The sequence below is a fragment of the Giraffa tippelskirchi genome, chromosome 13, assembly GCF_054371585.1.
Source record: "Giraffa tippelskirchi isolate mGirTip1 chromosome 13, T2T-mGirTip1v1.2.pri, whole genome shotgun sequence".
Taxonomy (NCBI): Eukaryota; Metazoa; Chordata; class Mammalia; order Artiodactyla; family Giraffidae; genus Giraffa; species Giraffa tippelskirchi.
Window position 1 is genome coordinate 23,255,519 of NC_137287.1, and position 22,841 is coordinate 23,278,359.

General features: G+C 39.4%; 1 protein-coding gene across 1 annotated transcript in view; it reads right to left on the reverse strand.

The window, feature by feature from the left end:
• The window catches only part of ACSM3 (acyl-CoA synthetase medium chain family member 3), a 74,190-nt gene that overhangs the window by 48,364 nt on the left and 2,985 nt on the right, over positions 1 to 22,841 (reverse strand). The window contains exons 3-4 of the mRNA XM_081554607.1: positions 22,383 to 22,473; positions 21,772 to 21,880 (exon numbers count right to left, since the gene is read on the reverse strand). The gene's annotated coding sequence lies outside the window, so the exon portion shown is untranslated. The remainder of the gene's footprint in view (positions 1 to 21,771; positions 21,881 to 22,382; positions 22,474 to 22,841) is intronic.

Here is a 22,841-nt window from a genome sequence, read left to right on the forward strand (position 1 = left end):
AAATAGCTTTTTATTTCTCTTATTGTATTTCTTAGTTGTAAAATTTCCTTTTGATTATTCCTTTTTTTTTCATACTGTACAATTCCATTTATCTGACATGTTTGAGATGACATTACTACAGAAATGGAAAACACATTACATAATAGTTGTGGGGGCTCATTAAGGAGAGGGTCAGGGTGGAAGGTGAGGGGTGTGGGTATAATAGGTCAACATGAGGGATCCTTGAGGTTATTGAAATATTTTCTTTCTTGATTGCATCAAGTCAATATCATGGTAGTGACATTGTGCTATAAAATTTTGCACAATATGATAAAGTGGTAAAGAACAGTGGGTAAAGGATACATGGAATCTCTCTGTATTACCTTTTACAATTCATGTGACTCTACAGTTGAGTTCAGTTAAGTTGCTCAGTTGTGTCCTATGGACTGCAGCCTGCCAGGATTCCCTGTCCATCACCAACTCCCAGAGCTTGCTCAAAGTCATGTCCATCGAGTCAGTGACACTACCTAATCATCTCATCCTCTATCATCCCCTTCTCCTCCTGCCTTCAGTCTTTCCCAGCATCAGGTCTTTTCCAGTGAATCAGCTCTTCACATCAGGTGGCCAAATATTGGAGTTTCAGCTTCAGCATCAGTCCTTCCAATGAATATTCAGGGTTGATTTCCTTTAGGACTGACTGGCTTGATGTTCTTGCAGTCCAAGGGACTCTCAAGAGTCTTCTCCAATTACACAGTTCAAAAGCATCAATTCTTCGGGACTCAGCCTTCTTTATGGTCCAACTCTCATGTCCATATGTGACTACTGGAAAAACCATAGCTTTGACTGGATGGAAATTGTCGGCAAGGTAACATCTCTGCTTTTTAATATGCTGTCTAGGTTTGTCACAGCTTTTCTTCTAGGGAGCAAGCGTCTTTTAATTTCATGGCTGCAGTCACTATCTGCAGTGGTTTTGGAGCCCAAGAAAATAAAGTCTGTCACTGTTTCCATTGTTTCCCATCTATTTGCCATGAAGTGATGGGACTGGATTCCATGATCTTAGTTTTTTGATTATTGAGTTTTAAGCTAGTTTTTACACTCTCCTCTTTCACTTTCATCAGAGGCTCTTTAGTTCCTCTTCACTTTCTGCCATAAGTGTGGTGTCTTCTGCATATCTGAGGTTATTGGTATTTCTCCCAGAAATCTTGATTCCAGCTTGTGCTTCATCCAACTTGGCATTTTGCATGATGTACTCTGCATTTAAGTTAAATAAGCAGGGTGACAATATACAGCCTTGACATACTCCTTTTCCAATTTGGAATCAGTCTGTTGTTCCATGTCTGGTTCTGACTGTTGCTTCTTGACCTGCATACAGGTTTCTCAGGAGGCAGGTCAGTTGGTCTGGTATTCCCATCTCTTGAAGAATTTTCTAGAGTTTGCTGTGATCCACACAGTCAAAGGCTTTAGCGTAGTCAATGAAGCAGAAGTAGATGTTTTCTGGAATTTACTTGCTTTTTCTATGATCCAACAGATGGTGGCAATGTGTTCTCTGGTTCCTCTACCTTTTTTAAATCCAGCTTGAATATCTGGAATTTCTTAGTTCATGAACTGTTGAAGCCTAGCATGGAGAATATTGAGCATTACTTTGTTAACATGTGAGATGAGTGGAATTGTGCAGTAGTTTGATCATTCTTTGGCATAACCTATCTTTGGAATTAGCTTGAAAACTGACCTTTTCCAGTCTTTTGGCCACTGCTGAGTTTTCCAAATTTGCTGGCATATTGAGTGCAGCACTTTAACAACATCATCATTTAGGACTTGAAATAGCTCAACTGGAATTCCATCACCTTCACTAGCTTTGTTCATAGTGATACTTCCTAAGGCCCACTTGATTTCACACTCCAGGATGGCAGGCTCTAGGTGAGTGATCACACCTTCCTGGTTACCTGGGTCATTAAGATCTCATTTATACAGTTCTTCTGTGTATTCTTGCCACCTCTTCTTAATATCTTCTGCTTCTGTTAGGGCCATACCATTTCTGTCTTTTATTGTGCCCATTTTTGCATGAAACGTGTCCTTGGTATCTCTAATTTTCTTGAAGAGATCTCTAGTCATTCCCATTCTAATGTTTTCCTCTATTTCTTTGCATTGATCACTTAGGAAGCCTTTCTTGTCTCTCCTTGCTATTCCTTGAGACTCTGCATTCAAATGGATATATTTTGCCTTTACTCCTTTGCCTTTCACTTCTCTTCCTTTCTCAGCTATTTGTAAGGCCTCCTCCAACAACCATTTTGCCTTTTGCATTTCTTTTCTTTGAGATGGTGTTGATCACCACCTCCTGTACAATGTTATCAACCTCCATCCATAGTTCTTCAAGCAGTCTGTCTATCAGATCTAATGTCTTAAATCTATTTGCCACTTCCACTGTATGATCATAAGGGATTTGATTTAGGTCATACCTGAATGGTCTGGTGTCTTCCCTACTTTCTTCAGTTTAAGTCTGAATTTTGCAATAAGGAGTTCATGATCAGAGCCACAGTCAGCTCCCATTATTGTTTTTGCTGACCGTAGAGAGCTTCTCCATCTTCAGCTGCAAAGAATATGATCAATCCGATTTCACTATTGATCATCTGATGATGTCCATGAGTAGAGTCATCTCTTGTGTTGTTGGAAGAGGGTGTTTGCTGTGACCAATGCATTCTCTTGGCAAAACTCCGTTAGCCTTTACCCTGCTTCATTTTGTACTTTAAAGCTGAACTTGCCTGTTAGTGTGGGTATCTCTTGACTTTCTACTTTTGCATTCCAGTCCCCAATGATGAAATAGACATCTATTTTTTGGTGTTAGTTCTAGAAGTTCTTGTACATCTTCATAGAACCATTCAGCTTCAACTTCTTTGGCATTAGTGGTTGGGGCATAGACTTGGATTACTGTGATATTGAATGGTTTGCCTGGGAAACGAACACAGATCATTCTTTTGTTTTTGAGAGTGCATCCACGTACAGCATTGCATACTCTTTTGTTGACTCCGAGGGCTACTCCATTTCTTTTAAAGGATTCTTGCCACAGTAGTAAATATAATGGTCATCTGAATTAAATTCACCCATTCCAGTCCATTTTAGTTCGATGATTCCTAAATGTCGATGTTCACTGTTGACATCTCCTGTTTGACTACTTGCAATTTACCTTGATTCATGGACCTAACATTCCAGGTTCCTATGCAATATTGTTCTTTAAGTATTCGACTTTATTTCCATAGCCAGTCACATTCACAACTGGGTGTTGTTTTTGCTTTTGTGTCACAAGGAAGAATCAAATCTGATTCCATGTTGGAACTTTTCTTTGACTTGCTTTTCGTTGCTATTGTTATTATAATCATAATGGCCTACCTCCGAGAATCCTGATTCTCTGCCTGACTGTTAAACTCAAAGTGCCTTTGTTCAGAACCCTGTACACTTCTAGATGGTGGAAAGGAAGAAATTAATACATCCTTCTGCCTGAAGCTTGTCATTCTAGAAGATATTTGCAAGATTAAATGGCCTTTTTACTTTCTTTCCTCACCTGCGTCCATCTCTGATCTATAGAAGAACCTGACATACAGACCCCCAAAACATGGTTATTTTGAGGTAGTAGTTTGCCATCTTCTCAGTCAGTTGGCTTTCCAAATAAAGTCATATTCCTTGCCTGAACGCTTCTCTCATATTCTTGGCCTGTCTTGTGGAGAGCAGAGCAAGCTTGGATGCAGTTACAAAATCACATTAGTGATTTCTCTGGTGATCAAACCCTTCAGCCTGAGTCTTGGTAGCATAAACTCAGGTGTAACTTAAGGGATACATCAGTAATAAAGGCACTCCTATTATTCAGGAAATTCCACGCGTTTCCAAGGACTTAGGAATCAGAGACAAGCGCCGATAAATTGTTTTAAATTATTATATGGCAATGGCAACCCACTTCAGTACTTGCCTGGAGAATCCCATGGACGGAGGAGCCTGGTGGGCTGCGGTCCGTGGGGTCGCTAAGAGTCGGACACAACTGAGCGATTTCACTTTCTCTCTTCACTTTCATGCATTGGAGAAGGAAATGGCAACCCACTCCAGTGTTCTTGCCTGGAGAATCCTAGGGACGGGGGAGCCTGGTGGGCTGCCATCTATGGGGTCGCACAGAGTCGGACACGACTGAAGCAACTTAGCAGCAGTAGCAGGAGCAGCATTATATTATATAACAGGCACATACCAGAACAAATGAACTTGGTTGACCTTGAGCTTCTCCATAGTAATATTTAATGCCACATGACAGTGGAACTAGGTCTATAGTTTTCCAAGGGAAATAAAATTTAACACAAGAAATTTACACCCAGCCAAGTCGTCTCCATATAAAGTCAATGGAAAGGTACTGTCAACTAAGCAAGGAAATACAGTCATTACAAGCCCTCATGAAGGAAAAATAAATAAATACCCCTACATTTTGAATTCAAATAAAGAAGAAAAACTTTAAAGAATACATTAGGGAGAAGCTGTTTGAAAAGGACTATTGGTGAGTACTGAGTCCACTTATACATTTGATCAAGGTTTCTCAGACTCAGCACTTGTGTTTAGGGTCAGAGAATTAATTCTTTGCTGTAGAGGCTGTCTTGTGTGTTGTGTGAAATAGAATATCCATAAACAAGGATGTCACAGCTATCAGCGACTCTGAGACAGGCCATTATGTATTATTATAATAACAAAAGAGGCAAAAAAATAAGGGTTAAAGTTAGAGAAACAGATCTAGCATGGAAGAGTCAAAATAGACTCTTTCCTGTTACAATTCCCGTTGTCAATTTCCACTCCACAATATTGTGGGAAGAGGGGCAGTGACCCTTCTAACTGTTGCATCAGAAGGATCTTTCTGGGAGTGTCTGCCATTGGTGTCGGTGTTCCAAATTTGAGATTTCTCATCTTTTTTCCTCTTTGGAAAATGTCTACTTTACCTGTAGACTTAGAAATACTGAATTTCAAATCCAGGAGGCAGCATTTCAAGTTAAGAAATTTAGTGCTTCTCTATGTGTAAGGAGATGCAAGAGTCAGGGCTTTCCCATTAAATTTATTTCATTGGTATGTACTTCAGCTATCTGGGACCTGTAATCCTGTATTCTGAATTTCTTCAGAGTTTGCCATAGGAAGTAACTGCAGTCTGATTCCCCTTCCTCAGGGCCCACAAGCTCACATTGCAGGACTGCAACCACTGATGCCAGAAACTATTCCATTTCTTAGATCCTCCCATCTTGGTCAGGAATTTGACCAGTGTTTGGGAGACATTTCATGATCAAATTTTGTCCCACAGCACTGGGAGACTCATCCTAGATGAGGCGAAAAAATTCTTGATATGCCACTCTAGGTGTTAAATTTTGGACCAGGCCCTATCAATAATGAAAGATTCTCTGGATTCTAACTATATAATCCAGAAGACACTTTCCCTTGTTTGTTTCTTCCCATATCTAGAATCACACTATTGCAATTATTTTATGTTATAAATGTGATTTTCTCAAAATAGAAGTTTTGTTGGAGCCTGATTATACATTGGTTACTGTAAGAGATAATGATCTTCTAAATTAAGCAGAATTTAAGTATTGTAGCTAGTAACACTGACGATGACATAGTGTGGCAGGGAGACAACAAAGCACCATTTGGAAACAACAAATTTAAACAATGATTAGTGTCATTAGTTGTAATCCAGTTGCAATAATTGAGAGACCAAGGGGCCATAACTGGATTTAACAGGCTATTCACAGTTTCACTGTACCAGCCACGTGTATTTAGATATGCATGGCTTAATCTTTAGGACACGGGTATGTTACTGGTACGATCAACCAGGTAGAGAGAAAAAGATGAATGTTTCAGTTTTGCTCACAAAATGTATAATTTACCAAGTTACTGTAAATCATAATTAATTTAAGGATGTTTTCCTCGCACTTTGAAAACACAGATTTAAACCAGTAATGCTTTTAGATAGAAACCATTAACATTACAACCATATTTACCAGTTTACTCAATCCTATGTAACCAATCCTTTTTGTTAACAGCTTTTTGAAGTCACCAGGTTTTCCATTAGAATTCTTCACTTTCTTACTCAGTTCAGCATTATGTTCTAATACTCAGACACTTGGGCTTCCCTGATACCTCAGTTGGTAAAGAATCTGCCTGCAATGCAGGAGAGCCCAGTTCAATTCCTGGGTCGGGAAGATCCTCTGGAGAAGGGATAGGCTACCCACTCCAGTATTCTTGGGCTTCCCTTGTGGTTCAGCTGGTAAAGAATCTACCTGCAGTGTGGAAGACTTAGGTTAGATCCCTGGGTTGGAAAGATCCCCTGGAGAAGGGAAAGGCTACCCACTCCAGTATTCTGGCCTAGAGAGTTCCATGGACTGTATAATACAGTTCATGGACTCGCAAAGAGTTGGAAACGACTGAGCAACTTTCACTCACTTCACTTTAGTCAGAAACTTGTATTTATCCAAAATTCATTTTTATAAATCTTGAAGAGGAGGCCTTTTTGCAAATGCATCAGAGTGAAACTATAGAATTATGATCGATAATATTCTACAAAGAAATATCAGATTCTTAGGAACTCCATATAATCTCTAGAATACCTGTACCATTTATCATATAAATTAAAATTTATTACTCATTTGACAACAACTCCCTTACAGTTTGACATACCAAGTGAAACTAATTAATTTAATATCTCCCTTTAGGATACTTCAAGGGCCCTTTGAAGCACCCCAAAGTTTGGTGGAGGTCAAAGGAACATACTATAATTCAATTTGGGAAACTTTGTCAAAGGAACACCAAAAAAAATTTTTTTTTGTTAAATACAACAGGATCATAGGTCACTGTGAAATTTAGCCAAAGTGACAATAAAAGATTTCAAAGGCAAATACAGATTACTTAGAAGGTAAATAAACCATAGCCTTGACTAGACGGACCTTTGTTGGCAAAGTAATGTCTCTCCTTTTTAATGTGCTATCTAGGTTGGTTATAACTTTCCTTCCAAGGAGTAAGCATCTTTTAATTTCATGGCTGCTCATTAGTAAGCATGTTTAATTAATTTCATGCAGCCATGAAATTAAGACACTTGCTCCTTGGAAGAAAAGCTATGACCAACCTAGACAGCATATTAAAAAGCAGAGACATTACTTTGCCAACAAAGGTCCATCTAGTCAAAGCTATGGTTTTTCCAGTAGTCACGTATGGATGTGAGAGTTGGACTATGAAGAAAGTCAAGTGCCGAAGAATTGATGCTTTTGAACTGTGGTGCTTGAGAAGGCTCTTGAGAGTCCCTTGGACTGGAAGGAGATCAAACCAGTCAATCTTAAAGGAAATCAGTCCTTAATATTCATTGGAAGGACTGATGCTGAAGCTGAAGCTCCAGTACTTTGGCCACCTGATGCAAAGAACTGACTCATGGAACAGACCCTGATGCTGGGAATGATTGAAGGTGGGAGGAAAAGGGGATGACAGAGAATGAGATGGTTGGATGGCATCACTGACTTGATGGACTGAGTTTTGAGCAAGCTCCAGGAGTTGGTGATGGACAGGCAGGGTGAGACTCAGTCCATGGGGTCACAAAGATTTGGTCATGACTGAGCAACTGAACTGAACTGATGCTTAATTCTAGGCTGAGAAATTTTCTTCCAGAAAGTACATCTTTCTAGAAATTATTAAAAAATTTATATTTGGCAAATTATAGAATGCTGATGTAAAAAATAGTTTATGATCATGTACTTTTTAGTTTTCATTCAAAATTAAAGATTTTTAAGAGTTAAAAATTCTAATATATGTGATTAAAGCTATTGGAAATTATAAGGGAAACATTTCCATGTGCATGGGAAGTAGGATATGTGTTTTCAGTAAAAGAAGATTTGTGACAAAGAAATCTTTGGAAAGGAATATTTTTGTGTAGTCAAAACTGGTTAAGATTGGAATTTAATTAAGTATAAGGGTTTTAATACCAAAAATAAATTGCTGTAAAATTATCATTTGGTTTTCTCTCTGCTGAAAGGACAAAGTCTTTTGGGCTATTGGTTTGCTCTTGATAACAGACTGCAAAAGGTTTTTATTTACCTTGTAAAATTATCTTCCTAAAAACACAGGAATTCTGTGTTTTGTCAAATAAGTTTCTGTGTTCAGAAATCCTAATCTTCTCCATTAAAAGAGCTAAAGTTAAAAAGAAAGCTATTTAAAAAAAAAAAAGAAAGAAAGAAAGCTATTTAACTTTCTGTATTTGCCTTAACATTTTCTGTTGTCACTTTAGTTGAATGGGTAACTAAGTGCTGTTTCACAGTGACTATTTAACCAAGTAACTATTTAACCAAGTATTTTAAAACCTTTGTTGCTATCTTGTGACAAACTTCCCTGAATCAAATTCTGTATGTAGTCCTTTTTGACCGCAAAGTAACTCTGAAAATTGCCAAAGGGTCTCTAAAACATTTCAAAAGATTTGTTCTCTCTCCTTATAAAAAGGTAGAGAGCTTATTTAGGCTTATTTGGTGTGTTAAGGGGCCCTCTCCTGATTCTTGGACAGCAATACCATAGAAATGAATATTGCTTCCATAAGACTTTAAGACAAGCAAAGCTTTTTATTAAAAGAGATAGCATGTGCTCAAAGGAAAAGGTGGGAACAAAAGTGCCAACTAGAGGGATAGAATGGGCAAGTTGCTTTTATAACAAAAGCGAAAGTTTGTCTCATGATCACTGATAATTTCAAGAAATGTCAGACTTCTTGATCAGTAATAGATGGCTTCAAGGTGGCTGTCAGGAATAGGGAGTGCTTCTATTAGGGGAAAGGTGTACATGAGAATTTTCTGCAAGAAAACATCAAAAGACATAAAGTTAAAGTTTATAGTTGAATTTCTAGGTACACTCCTTAGTGTAACAGAGATAAAGTTAATATTTTATTTCTGATTCTTGTCTCTGGGACTCAGACTCCAGGGCCCTGTTCATTAGCTTCTAAGGCCTGTTTTGCCCAAGCCTGTTTCCCAGTTCTTTTCCAAAATGGCTATACTCTTGTCTTCCTGTCTCAAAATTACATGGGATGTAGTGTCAAATAAGTAACACAAAGCCTTCTTTATGTTTTGTTTATATGGGTTAGATTTGTTTCAGAAATTGTATGAAATTCCTGGAAATCTGATGTGTCCTGGTAGTATCAGTCATAATTCTAGTTATTATCTTGAAATTATTATTATAATTCTAGCTGTTATCCTGGAAATCTGATGTGTCCTGGGAGTATCAGTCATAATTCTAGTTATTATCTTAAAATGCTGTTTGTCACAGATATAACCAAATTTCCTTATTAATTCCACTATAATGAACTCTCATCATAATGGGCATTTTAAACTCTTTGTCATTTGCAGGGAATTATTGTTTTAGTCTGATGCTTTTACAAAAGCCCTCCTGCAAAAGTGCTTCATTCTCAAAGAGAATTCATGGAAAAGAACTTTGACAAGTGCAGTTTTCTGCTAACTTTAAGATCATAAAACTGAACTGGTAATTCTCTTTTCTTCCTAGTTTCTTCTAGAACTAGGAGGAAAAGAGGATTCAAGAATAAGAATTAATAACATCAGAGTGAATAAGCTGAGGAAGATAATTACAGTTCTTATGACTTTTTTTTTTGGAAACATTGCCAGTTCTCAAATATTTTCCTATTCCAGATTTAAGTAAATGTTTCCTCCTAAGCTATTTGGACTTACATCAATTTGATAAAATATACCTTTGTAAACAAAGATGAAACATTTACTTTTTCTCCCTACCTGTCTCCAATATATGGAAACTGTTTAGTGTTGTTTTCTGGCAACACAGTTAGTTATTTACATAAGTTCAATAAAAATCTGCTATCCTGTAACAGGACAATTAGAAACATTGTAATTAGAAACAATGCTTTGATTGTAATAACATTTTAAATAAATATGAATAGACTCAGATATGATCAGACAGCTTTAAGGACTTGCTTGAACTTTAGTTTGGTTTCCTGGCCTTGAAAGTTTAAATTTATAAAAAGTTCTAGCAAAGCAGTCTTAAAAGGAATTTATATGGCCAATCACTATTCTTATTGTATTTATGTAAATATTTAGACCAAGTCTTATGTAAACAGATTAGTTTTACTTTAATTATCCTAGAAGAAAAAAAGAAAAAAACACCAGGAGCAATTGAAAGGGAAAAATTATGTTTGCACTTTATTGTTGCTGTTAGATTATAATCCTGTTAACCAACTTTGGGGTTTTCCTTTATACTTGCAAACTGGACTGGATTCTTTTTCTTCCTTTCTTTGGCCGTGTAGTTTGTGGGATCTTAGTTCCTTGACCAGAGATTGAACCCAGGCCACCAGAGTGAAAGTGCCAAGTCCTAACCGGACTGCCAGGGAATTCCCTGGACTGGATTGTAAATTCTTCCAGCTTCCTGAAATCTGGCTACAACTCTCCAAACTAACATTTACAGTTTTTTTCCCCATCCTCCTGATTTGGAGATAGTAAGTACCAAGACTGCTCTTAAATCTCCTTGGAAGAGACTGTTTCAGGTCTTCTTCACTATCCAGATGGCAGCCAAACTTCAGGGACTTGAACTTTGTATGTACACCTCACAGCTAAAGAAGGCTCTACCTGACACCTGATCCAATAGAAACACTGGAGAATGCCATATCAAATTGACTGGGAAGATAAGTAGCTCATATCAAAGTAGACTGCTTCCTTCCAAGATGCCAGATTAAGACTTGATACTTTAACTAGACATAAAACCCTCTCTTTTTCTCTTTCTTCTTTTAGCCTGGAAAGATAGCACCATTGACTATCTCCCAGGCCTTTGCTAAGGAGAGGGAGGGTGTAGGTAATTTCTCAGACTGATGGATTTTTCATTAAAAAAAAAAAGATCATATCTGCCCCGGCTGCCAAAGAACCCCTGATCCATTTCCCTATCTCTGCTTAACTACTGTAAACTTGGGGAATTTTGCATTCAGGATCTATACAAAGAAAGGAATATAAAGTAAGGGTAACCAGAATAAAACTACCTGTGTGGCCTACAAACCCTTATACAGATTCAAATGGAAATTACCAGGAGGCATTCAAGATTCAAAATTAGCTCCCTTTGATAGAGTCTTACTTCCCTACAAACAAGGAGCCTCTCCTTAACTCTTAAAAATGTTGCAGAATCTGCTGCTTTAGCAATAACTGTCTAACAAAATCTTTAGATTCTTTGGCCAAAGTCATTCTTGATAATAGGTTAGCCCTTGATTGCCTTTTAGGTGAACAAGGATGTGTCTGTGTTGTAGCCAACACTAACCACTGCATGTAGATGAACACTTCTGGGGAGGTTAAAATTCAGTTACATAAGACCACTGAAGTGGTCCAACTTGGCTTAAAAAGATGACTACTTCAGAGTCTTTTTTCAACTTCTTTGGTTTTGATTGGTTTTGTCCTTAGGGGCCATGGCTCCAAAGTACTCCAAATGTTGGGAATTATCCTGCTTATAATAATCACAATAATCTCCCTGGTTCATTGTAGCCTTTCAAAAGCTCACAACATTCTCCAAGAATGTAATTCTAACTGGTCAATAAGAAATTTATTGATCAGCACCAATGAGGTAATCCTTTCCATCCCCAAAAGAAAGATGAAGTCATCCGCCACCCCTTTGTCCCCCACAGATAAATCTGAAGTAATAGTTTTTGCCTGTGACTTCCTTGTCTTGCTTTTAAACACCTTTCCCTCTCTGTAGTTCTTTGGCATTCCTCTCTGTTTGCTAGATGGGACTTTTCAATTCATAAATTGTTCAATGAAACCAATTAGAGCTTTAAAATTTACCCAGTGTATTTTGTTAACACCTATATCCCTTATTTTACAGGGAGATCTGTTTTCTCTGGAAGTAGATCAGGTTTTCTTCTCAAGCACGCAACTCAAGTATAGTAACCACCCTCACTCCAAGTTTAATCCCAGAGACTAACCCATTGCACTTGAGTCTTCTTCTAAGATTATTTGAAATGAAATCTCCTGGAGAATTCTGACCTAAGTGATTGGAATCATTCTTATACCTACCTATTTTATGAAAAATCTGAATAAATAAATGCATTTCCCAGTCAACACCAGGCTTTTGAGAGATTCTTTTAACATACCTCCTTTTCCATCATAAGACAACAACAAGAAAATGAGTTTAGTGCTGGAACTGATATTTTACAGTGAATGGTGCTGCCGGATTCGTGGTTTCCGAAGAATATTTAACTCTGGGATCGAAGACAGTCTCAGTCACTCAGAGCTTTGTGTAGATTTTTATTTAAAGTGAAAGTGACAGAAAAAGCTACTGACAGAGACATTAGAAGGGGTAGTAGAGTACCTGCCTCACTAAGCAGGGCATTGCACACTTCTCAACTGGCTGCTGAGAATTGATAAAAAGAACACTTCAAGGTTGTACAAGTTCCATTAGACCCTTTCCCAAAGCACACATCCTGAGATACCTTCAGTACAAGATTAGTTAGAAGGAACAGGTTCTGGGCAACATGTTTCTGGGTGAGATAAATTGTTGCTGAGAAACAGGTTCCAAGACATTGTGCTGTGTGATTATTAGCTGGGGACCTAAAGAAAGGCCAGTTTTGGGGCAAGATACATTGTTGCACAAGGCTTAAGGAAAGCATTAGCAAGAATGCTAACCTTCTTCTTCAAGGGCCCTAAGGTTTAATTCCCTCAACATCTCTTACATGGAGTGGAAGAGGATTACCATTTCTTGAATGTTTTTCATAGGCCATATAGCATCTCTGTAAGGTAAGTAGAACTATGCCCATTTCTTAAAAAAATGAGGAAATGATGTTGAGCAGAGAACAAATAACCTTAAAATAAGTCATACAGCTTGACAGTGACTCTGTTAGAAGGGTAATAGCCTTCTACTTTAATGTCAAGTCATTTGATTACACTTAGAATCAACTTGACTGGAGCAAAGATTTTGATAATGAACATGTCGAAACAGCCCTTACGTTGCCTACCCATAAAGTTCCCAAGGAAAGCGAAGAGGGGGAAAAGCAAGGTGATATAACCAATATGTGATTAGACCTCATCTTTCCACTTTTATTCTTCCCAATAGACCCTGACTCCTATGTAGACCATCTCTGGTATACAAAAGCAGAGGGAAAATGGCAGGTTTTTTCGGAGCCCCACTGAGGTTTTCCATCACTTGCAAAGAGCTGGGTGTGTGTGCTTTGTAGAACTGGCACAATTAAGTCAAATAGGGGAAAATGTTACCTGGAATAGTCTCTATCTCTCCTGAATTCCCATCACACCAGCCAAGGTTGGCTAAATCTTTTCTCAAAATGTATTAGTAAAATAGTCTGAAGTTATGACTATATCCCCCAAATACTTCAGACAACAATAATCAAAAAATTCTTCAAAAATAAAACATTTTCATAAATGTTCTACAGGAAAAAGGAAAAATTTTTATAGAATTGTCTCAACCATTTTGTAATCTACTTCCAGACAGAAGTCTACTTCGTATGCATTTTGTAAGGAGGAAGTAAGAAGCACAGTGTGGTATTTTGGCAAGAAAACAGAGGCCTGGCTAACAGGCTAAAATTTCCCTATGAGGCTACCAAAGAAACAACAGGGCTGGGCTTTCTACTCAGGTCAGATTTCAAAGCCCACACTCTTCATTTTGTTATGAGGCCTATTCATTTAATTTATCAGAAAGAGAGTTTTCATAATCACTATAGACAATAAGACTTCAACAAGAATAGTAAAGACATTCTGAACAAACTGTAGATTCCCAGTATATTAGTTAAGGTGGGCTAGGCTGTGCTGCACACAGCCTTAGACTTCCCTGGTGGCTCAGACGGTAAAGCGTCTGTCTACAATGTGGGAGACCTGGGTTCTATCCCTGGCTCGGGAAGATCCCCTGGAGAAGGAAACAGCAACCCACTCCAGTAGTCTCGGCTGGAAAATCCATGGACACAGTCCACAGGTTCGCAAAGAGTCGGACACAACTGAGCGACTTCACTTTCTTTCTTTCAGGCTGTGCTGCAGAAACAAACTCGAAACTCAGAGGCTTAAGTCTAATGCAGAAGTTCCTGGTTGATGGACTTTCCTAGATGGCTCCCCTCTATACAGTAGTCAGAGTCCTTATATTCATAGATTTCACTCTCTCCTAGGCTTCCTAAGATTCCTATATTAGATCCTATAAAATTAGCAAGTTGACAAGTAGGAGAGTAAGAGCCAAAGCAAGGAAACATCACAAGAGTGCATTTGTGGAGGATCTCAAGAATTTAGGCCTAGAAGCATGCAGCACATCTACCCATGTTTTTCCACTCTTACCTACAGGGCCCTGAAAATCAGTCTAGCTGTATACCCAAGGAGGAAAGAGAAATGCTTTGGTGAATATCCACATAAAGAAAATGGCACTTTATTTTAACTTGTAAAAAGAACATATGCATTATACATTTTGTATAAAAGATACAGAATGACATAAAGAATAAAGTCATCACCAAATGTGTTGTGAAACAGTGTGTGTGTATGTGTGTGTTTGTAGGGAGTGCAAGGGAGATGTATATAGATATAGATATGTAAATCTATATATATTGTATATCTATAAAAATTAGTTACATATATATGTAACTATTTATATGTAGCTTTTCAAATGACTCTTAGAACTATTTCCCCCTCAATTTCCGTTTTCCTCCTCAATATTCAATATCCCTTTTCCATCACTTAATGACTTCTTCGGGGCGGGGCAGGGGGTGGTTTGAGCTCAAGATAGTGGAGTAGAAGGACATGGGCTCACCCCTTCTTACAGAAACACAAAAATCACAACTAACTGCTGAATATTTATTGACAGAAAGACAGTGAAACCTAGCAAAAAAGATACCTTACATCCAAAGATAAAGAAGCCACAACAAAATTGTAGAAGGGGTGCAATCACAATAAGATCAAATCCCATACCTGCTGGGTAGAGACCCACAGACTGGAGAGCAACTGTACCACAGAGGACCTCCCACAGGAGCGAAAGTCCTGAGCCCCACATCAGACTTCCCAGCCTGGGGGGGGTCCAACAATAGGAAAAGGAGCCCCCAAAGAATCTGGCTTTGAAAGCCGGTATCGTTTGATTATAGGAAATCCACAGGACTAAGGGAAACAGATTTTACTCTTGGATAGGATACATGCAAGGTCCCATGCACACAGGAGAAAAAAATTAGTGACCTCATAAGACACCAGGTAAGACCTACCTGTTAGTATTGGAGGGTCTCCTGAAGAGCCGGGGGATGGCTGTGGCTCATGGTGGGGACAAAGACACTGGCAGTGGTAGTTCTAGGGAGTACACACATTGCCATAAGCCCTCCCAGAGGCTGCCATTATCTATACCCAACAGCCTGTAGACTTCAGTGGTGGGATGCCTTAGGCCAAACAATCAACAGGACAGGAATACAGCCCCACCCATCAGCAGACAGGCTGCTTAAAATTTTCCTAAGCATGGCCCTGCCTTTCAGAGGGACAAGACCCAGCTCCACCTACCCGTGGAGTCCCTCCCATTAGGAAGCCTGCACAAGCCTCTTAGACAGCTTCATCCAACAGAGGGAAGACAGCAGAAGCACAAAGAACTACAATCATGCAGTCTTCAGAATAGAAACCACAATCACAGAAAGTTAGACAAAATGAGATGGCATAAGACTATGTCCTACATGAAAGAACAAGATAAAACACTAGAAGAAATGAAGACATGGGAAAAGAATTCAGAATAATGATAATGAAGATGATCCAAGACCTTGGAAAAAGAATGGAAGCAAATATTAAAGAACAAACAAACTGATGAACAATACAATATCTGAAATGAAAAATACACTAGAAGGAATCAATAGCAGAGTAACTGAGGCAGAAGAACAGACAATTGGCCCAGAAAACAAAATGGTAGAAATCAAGGCCCCAGAACAGAATAAAGAAAAAAGAATGAAAAGAAATGAAGACAGTTTAAGAGACCTCTGGGACAACATTAAATGCACCAACATTCACATTATAGGGGTCCTAGAAGGAGAAGAAAGTGAGCGATGAAGGACCTGAGAAAATATTTCAAGCAATAATAGCTGAAAACTTCCCTGACATGTGAAAGGAAACAGTTACTCATGTCTAGAAAGTGCAGAGTCCCAGGTAGATAAACCCAAGGAGTAACACACCAAAACACACAGTGATTGAACTGAGAAGAATGAAAGACTTCTTGGGATAGTCCTACAACTTTCCAGTCACTTTCAGTTACTAAAAGCTTGTCCACTCAAAATGTAAATCTCAAATACGATGTACATTGTACCTGTTCCTCTCCCTTGCTCTGTGCTTCTGAGGACCAGCAGTGGACAGGAGGGCTGACCACTCTTTCTGCTGCTCCTCTAACTCTAGTGCCTGGAATCGAAACGAGCAGTCTTGTCTATCTCTGACTTTTTCTCCCTTCCCAATTCTAAACTCTAGACACTCTCTTATCGGGGATAAGGGAAAAATACTAGGGTAAGAGGAGTTACCATGACAGTGTGATTTTAATCCTCTATCTGTTGGGTCTACCTGTTTAAGCCCAAGTACTTTCTGGGAGTCTACTTGACACAGACAACTCACACGTATTTAGAACACATTGTCTTGGGCTACAGTCCTCTCCTCTGTTGTTGTGTCCCTGCCCATTCTCCCTCTCTGTATCCTGCCACCTATCTCTCCTTCCCATTCTGGCTCATTTTCTCACTTAACCAGGTGGAAGGGGACATCAACCCAGGAATATGATGCCAGTTTCCTTTTCTCCCAAACACCTTTAACCTTTATAAGGGATTCCCTTCATGCCCGTCTCTGCAAAGGGGGTGAAAACATTCTTAGCAGCATTGACTAAAGTGGAAATGAGAAGTAGGAAAGGGAGGTGAAAGCACTCTCTTCTCTCCCCTCACCAGGCTTCTGATGTAAATTGAGAAGCAGAGTGGTGTAGATGTAGCAGGGCTCATTAAGCCACCTTTTTCCAAACTTGGAGAGACATGCCTAACTTAGTCTTTGTTTACAGTTCTTTTTACACTGGAAAGGGCTGAGACAGTGCCTCTTAATTCTTAGCTTTGAGTTTTAGTTGAGAAATGTGGAGAACAGCAAAAGTCTTACTAAGCATCATTTTGAGATATAGATAGATAGATAGATAGATAGATATACAAATGACATCTGTATATCTATATCTATATATATGTATATAGGATTGCATAAAGGGAAAATAAGATATGACACCAAAAGATGCATCCCCCAGGTCTGAAAGTGTCCAATATGCTACTGGGAAAGAGCAGAGAAGAATTACCAATAGCCTAAGAATGAATGAAGCATCTGGGCCAAAGCGGATGCAACTTTCAGCTGTGGATGTCTCTGGTGACAAAAGTAAAATCCAATGCTGCAAAGACAAGTATTTTATTGGAACCTGGAATGTTAGGTTCATAAATCAAGGAAAATTGGATGTGGTCAAACAGGAGATGGTAAGAATAAACAGTGACATCCTAGGAATCCATGAATTAAAATGGACAGGAATGGGTGAATTTAATTCAGATGACCATTATATCTACTACTGTGGGCAAAAATCCCATAGAAGAAACAGAGTAGCCCTCATAATCAACAAAAGAGTCCAAAATACAGTACTTGGGTGCAACCTCAAAAATAACAGAATGATCTAGGTTTGTTTCCAACACAAGCCATTCAACATCATAGTAATCCAAGTCTATGCCCCTTCCACTGATGCTGAAGAAGTTGAAGTTGACCAGTTTTATGAAGACCTAGAAGACCTCCTAGAACTAACACCTAAAAAAGATGTTCTATTTATCATCGGGGATTGGAATGCAAAATTAGGAAGTCAAGATACACCTCAAGTAACAGGCAAGTTTGGCCTTGGAGAACAAAATGAAGCAGGGCAAAAGGTAACTGAATTCTGCCAAGAGAATGCACTAGTTATAGCAAATACTCTTTTCCAACAACACAAGAGGCTACTTAACACACGGACATCACCTCAAATTGATTACATTCCTTGTAGCTGAAGACGGAGAAGCTGCATACAGTCAGCAAAAACAAGACCTGGAGCTGACTGTGGCTCAGATCATCAGCTGCTCATAGCAAAAAAATTCAGGCTTAAATCAAAGAAAACCAGAAAAAACACTAGGCCAGCCAGGTATCACTTAAATCAAATCCCATCTGAATTCACAGTAGAGGTAACAAACAGAATCAAGGGACTAGATCTGGTTAACAGTGTGCCTGAAGAACTATGGACAGAGGTCTGTAACGTTGTACAGGAGGCAGTGAATGAAACTATCCCAAAGAAAAAGAAAAGCAAGGAGGCAAAGTGGTTATCTGAGGAGGCTTTATGAATAGTGGAAGAATGAAGAGAAGAGAAAAGCAAGGGAGAAATGCAGAGTTTCAAAGAAGAGCTAGAAGAGACAAGAAGGCCTTCTTCAATGAACAGTGTTTAATAACAGAAGAAAACAACAAAAGGGGAAAGACTAGAGATCTCTTCAGGAAAATTAGTAACATCAAGGGAGCATCCTGCCCAAAGATGGGCACAATAAAGGACAGAAATGGTAGAGATCTAGTAGATGCTGAAGAGATCAAGAAGAGATGGAAAGAATACTTGGAAGAACTGTACAAAAAATATCTTAATGAACTGGATTATTACGATGCTGTGGTTAGTCACCCAGAGCCAGACATTCTGGAGTGCAAAGTCAAGTGGGCCTTAAGAAGCACCGCTGTTAATAAAGCTAGTGGATGCAATGAAATTCCAGGAGAACTATTCACGTACCTAAAGGAGGATGCCATCAAGGTTTTGCATTCATTATGTCAGCAAATCTGGAAGACCCAGCAGTGGTCACAGGACCAGAAAAGGTCCATTCCCATTCCAATTCCCAAGAAGGGTAGTACCAAAGAATGTGCATCAGACAATTGCACTTATCTGCCATGTTAATAAGGTCATGCTGAAAATCTTGTATGATAGGTTTCAGCATCATGTGAACAAACAACTTCCAGATGTCCAAGCTGGGTTTAGAAAAGAAAGAGGAACAGAGATCAAATTGCCAACATTCACTGGATTATAGAGAAAGCAAGGTAATTTCAGAAAAATATCTATCTCAGTTTCATTGACTATGCTAACATCTTTGAATGTATGGATCATGAACAACTGTGAAAAGCTCTTAGAGAAATGGGAATACCAGACCATCTTATCTGTCTCCTGAGAAACCTGTATATGGGTCAAGAAGCAACAGTTAGAACCCTGTATGGAACAACTGATTGGTTCAAAATTGAGAAAGGAGTATGACAGGGCTGTCTGGGGTCACCCAGTTAATTTAATCTATACTCTGAGCACATCGTGAGAAATGTTGGGCTGGATCAATTACAAGTTGGAATCAAGATAGGTGGGAGAATTATCAACAGCCTCAGATATGCAGATGATATCACTCTAATGGCAGAAAGCAAAGAGAAACTAAAGAGCCTCTTGATGAGGGTGAAGGAGGCGAGTGAAAGAGCTGATTAAGACTAAATATTAAAAAAAAAGAAAAAACTAAAATAAAAAGAAACACAAAAAACTAAGATCATGGCATCTGGCCCCATTCAGTTCAGTTGCTCAGTTGTGTCCAACTCTTTGTGACCCCGTGGACTGCAGGACGCCAGGCCTCCCTGTCCATCACTGACTCCCGGAGCTTGCTCAAACTCATGTCCATCGAGTCAGTGATGCCATCCAACCATCTCATCCTCTGTTGTCCCCTTATCCTCCTGCCTTCAATCTTTCCCAGCATCAGGGTCTTTTCCAATGAGTCAGCTCTTCGCATCAGGTGGCCAAAGTATTGGAGTTTCAGCTTCAATATCAGTCCTTCCAATGAATATTCAGGACTGATTTCCTTTAGGATGGACTGGTTGGATCTCCTTGCAGTCCAAGGGACTCTCAAGAGTCTTCTCCAACACCACAGTTCAAAAGCACCAATTCTTTGGTGCTCAGCTTTCTTTATGGTCCAACTCTCACATCCATACATGACTACGGAAAAATCATAGCTTTGACTCTATGGACCTTAGTCAGCAAAGTAATGTCTCTGCTTTTTAATATGCTGTCTAGATTGGTCACAGCCTTTCTTCCAAGGAGCAAACATCTTTTAATTTCATGGCTGCAATCACCATCTGCAGTGATTTTGCCTTGTCTCTCATGCACATACAATTTAAAAGGTTTCTTTAAGTCTGGTAGTCCTAAGGCCAGAGCTGGGACTAACTTTGCCTTTATGGTAAAAGAATTAATGATCAGGTAGGCCTCCAGGGGTCCCCAAAGGAGCAGAGGAGGCGAAGGGACAAACAGCGGATTTTTTTTTTCCTCTACATTCCTTCACTAGGCCTTAGTCATGTAGGAGGCTCCTTTAATCCTGTGTTGCTATGGCAACTACATGAAACTAACTTTTTCAAACTATGAGCTGCTAATTGCTCAATAAACCCATATATCTTGCTAATGAGAATGTCCCAATGTCTGAATGTCCTTTTTAAGCTATGTTAATGAAATGATGTATCTTGCTCTGGAGGACATGTTTCTCCTTCTTAACAGAAACGGGTTCCTTCTGGCTAATCTTGCTATGTTAAAATTTATGTTGTGGGAGTGAGTTTGGTAAGACCTTTACAACCTTGAGCTATTATTAGTAACCAACTGAAAAAGTATATGATACGTTGCTAAAAACTAGCGGGGGGGGGGGGGAGGTTCTCTCCTTTCCCCTTCCAGTGCCTCTTTCTGGATGCTTTTTTTAATTCCTATTACTTTAATAAAACTTTGCCACACAAAGCTCTGGGTGACTGAGCCTGCGCCCTCTCCTTTGGAGATCAAGAATCATCACTGCTGCATCGTAACCTATCAATGGTTTCAAAGGCTGCTTGGCACAGTAGCCCAAGTAAGGGGCTCTAAATCATGTCCCTTTAAAGCCTCATAGAGCGGCTTTACTATGAGCCTATAGTTCGGGATCCAGATCCAACAGAAACCTGACATTCCCAGAAACCTCAGTTGTCTAGGAGTCTTGGGTGTTCTCAAGCCTGCTATTGCCCATTTTCTATCAGGCAAAAGACCCCAGTGTCTTGGGAAATGGCTAAACCTAGATACTTGACTTGTTGCTTACGTACTTGGGCCTTTTCTGGGAGACCTTATATACACAACTGGCTAAATAGTTTAGGGTTCTAATGGCATTTTATAGACACTTACCATAAGTAGGGCTTGGTATAAGTGAGTTGTCCACATATTGGAGTATGAGTCTTTCATCCAATATTAAGTTTCTAAGGTGACTTGCCAAAATTTCCCCAAACAAGGTAGGAGAATTCTTAAACCCTTGAGGCAGGACTGTCCAACATAATTGTTGGATTGCTTGTGTTTCAGGGTTCTGTCATTCAAAAGCACAAAGTTGCTATTATTCTTCTGCAATAGGAATGCAGGAGAAAGCATCTTTCCAGTCCAAAACTGAGATCCAGCTGTATTCTCCCAGAATAGTTAAAAGCAAAGTGTATGGGTTAGATATGACAGGGTGCAAATCTTGGACTATTTCATTAATAGCTCTCAAATCTTGAACAGAGTGATACTCTGTTGAGTCTGGCTCTTTGACTGGGAGGATAGGGGTGTTATACGGGAAGATGCAAGGTTTAATCAGTCCTATTTTTAAAAATCTTCTCGAAAATTGGCTGTATTCCTTTTTTGGGGTCTCACGTATCAGAGAGTACTTTTTAAATTAGGTGTCCCAGCATTTTTATGGAATCTGTATTGACCGTGCATTCTCGGCCTTTCCAGGGGTGCCATCAGCCCACACTTCCTGCTTACCTTTTCATAGACTTCAGTGGGAAAAGGCCCTGTCTCCTTTCAGGGGCATCCATGAGTGCCATCTATAGGCTTACAGCTTGCTCTGGCGAGACTCTGACATCAAGTTGACCTGGTGAAAAAGTTACTTGAGCATTTAATTTACAAAGGCGATCTCTACCCAAAAGAGGGATTGGGCACACTGGGATATATAAAAAACTGTGTTTCAGGATATAGTCCCCTAACTGGTATTCTAAAGGTTGTAAGAGGGAGCAATTTTGTATTTCCCCAGTCACTCCTGTGACGGTGGGGATGGATTGAGATGTTTTCTGTGCCACCTTGGTGTTCACCACAGAGTATGTTGCACCTGTATCTATTAGAAAGTCAATTAATTTGTTCCCCACTGTCAAAGTTACCAGGGGTCCTATGGGGAAATTTGAATTGGATGTCTCAAGTTCAAGGGAGCCCTGTGGTCTCTTCATTCATCATCAGAGTGTCCTCCTCTTTTTGCCATAGGAAGGCTCCCATTTTTCTTTTATTGTTATCTTTTTTATTCCTTAACTTAGGGCACTTTTCCTTCCAATGCCCTGCCTCCTTACAGTAAGTACGTTGTTCCTTCCCCAATGGTGGCTTACCTCTCTTCTGGTTACAAGCCTTCTGGGAATCCATTGCTACTGCCAATAAGGTAGTGCTCTGCCTGCATCCTCTTGCTTCGGTCATCGTTTCCTGTTATTGAACATTTTAAAAGCAACATTTACTAACTGAGAAGGGTTCATTCCAAATGCACTATCTAATTTTTGTAATTCTCTTCTTATATCTGGGTTACTTTGCCCGGTGAAAGTCATATTCACCATTCTCATGTTTTCAGGGGCCTCAGGGTCAGCAGCACTGTACTGCCTGTAAGCTTGATAAATTCTTTCTAGAAATTCTGATGGGTTCTCATTGGGTTTTTGGTGTCTCTCCTGAATTTTGTTGAAGCTCTTTTGCCTAGGTATCCCTTTTGAAGGCCTACTAAGATACATTTCCTATAATGCTTTAGGAGCAGCATACCTCCTACACAGTATCACACAGCACCCATCATCCACAGTGATCCC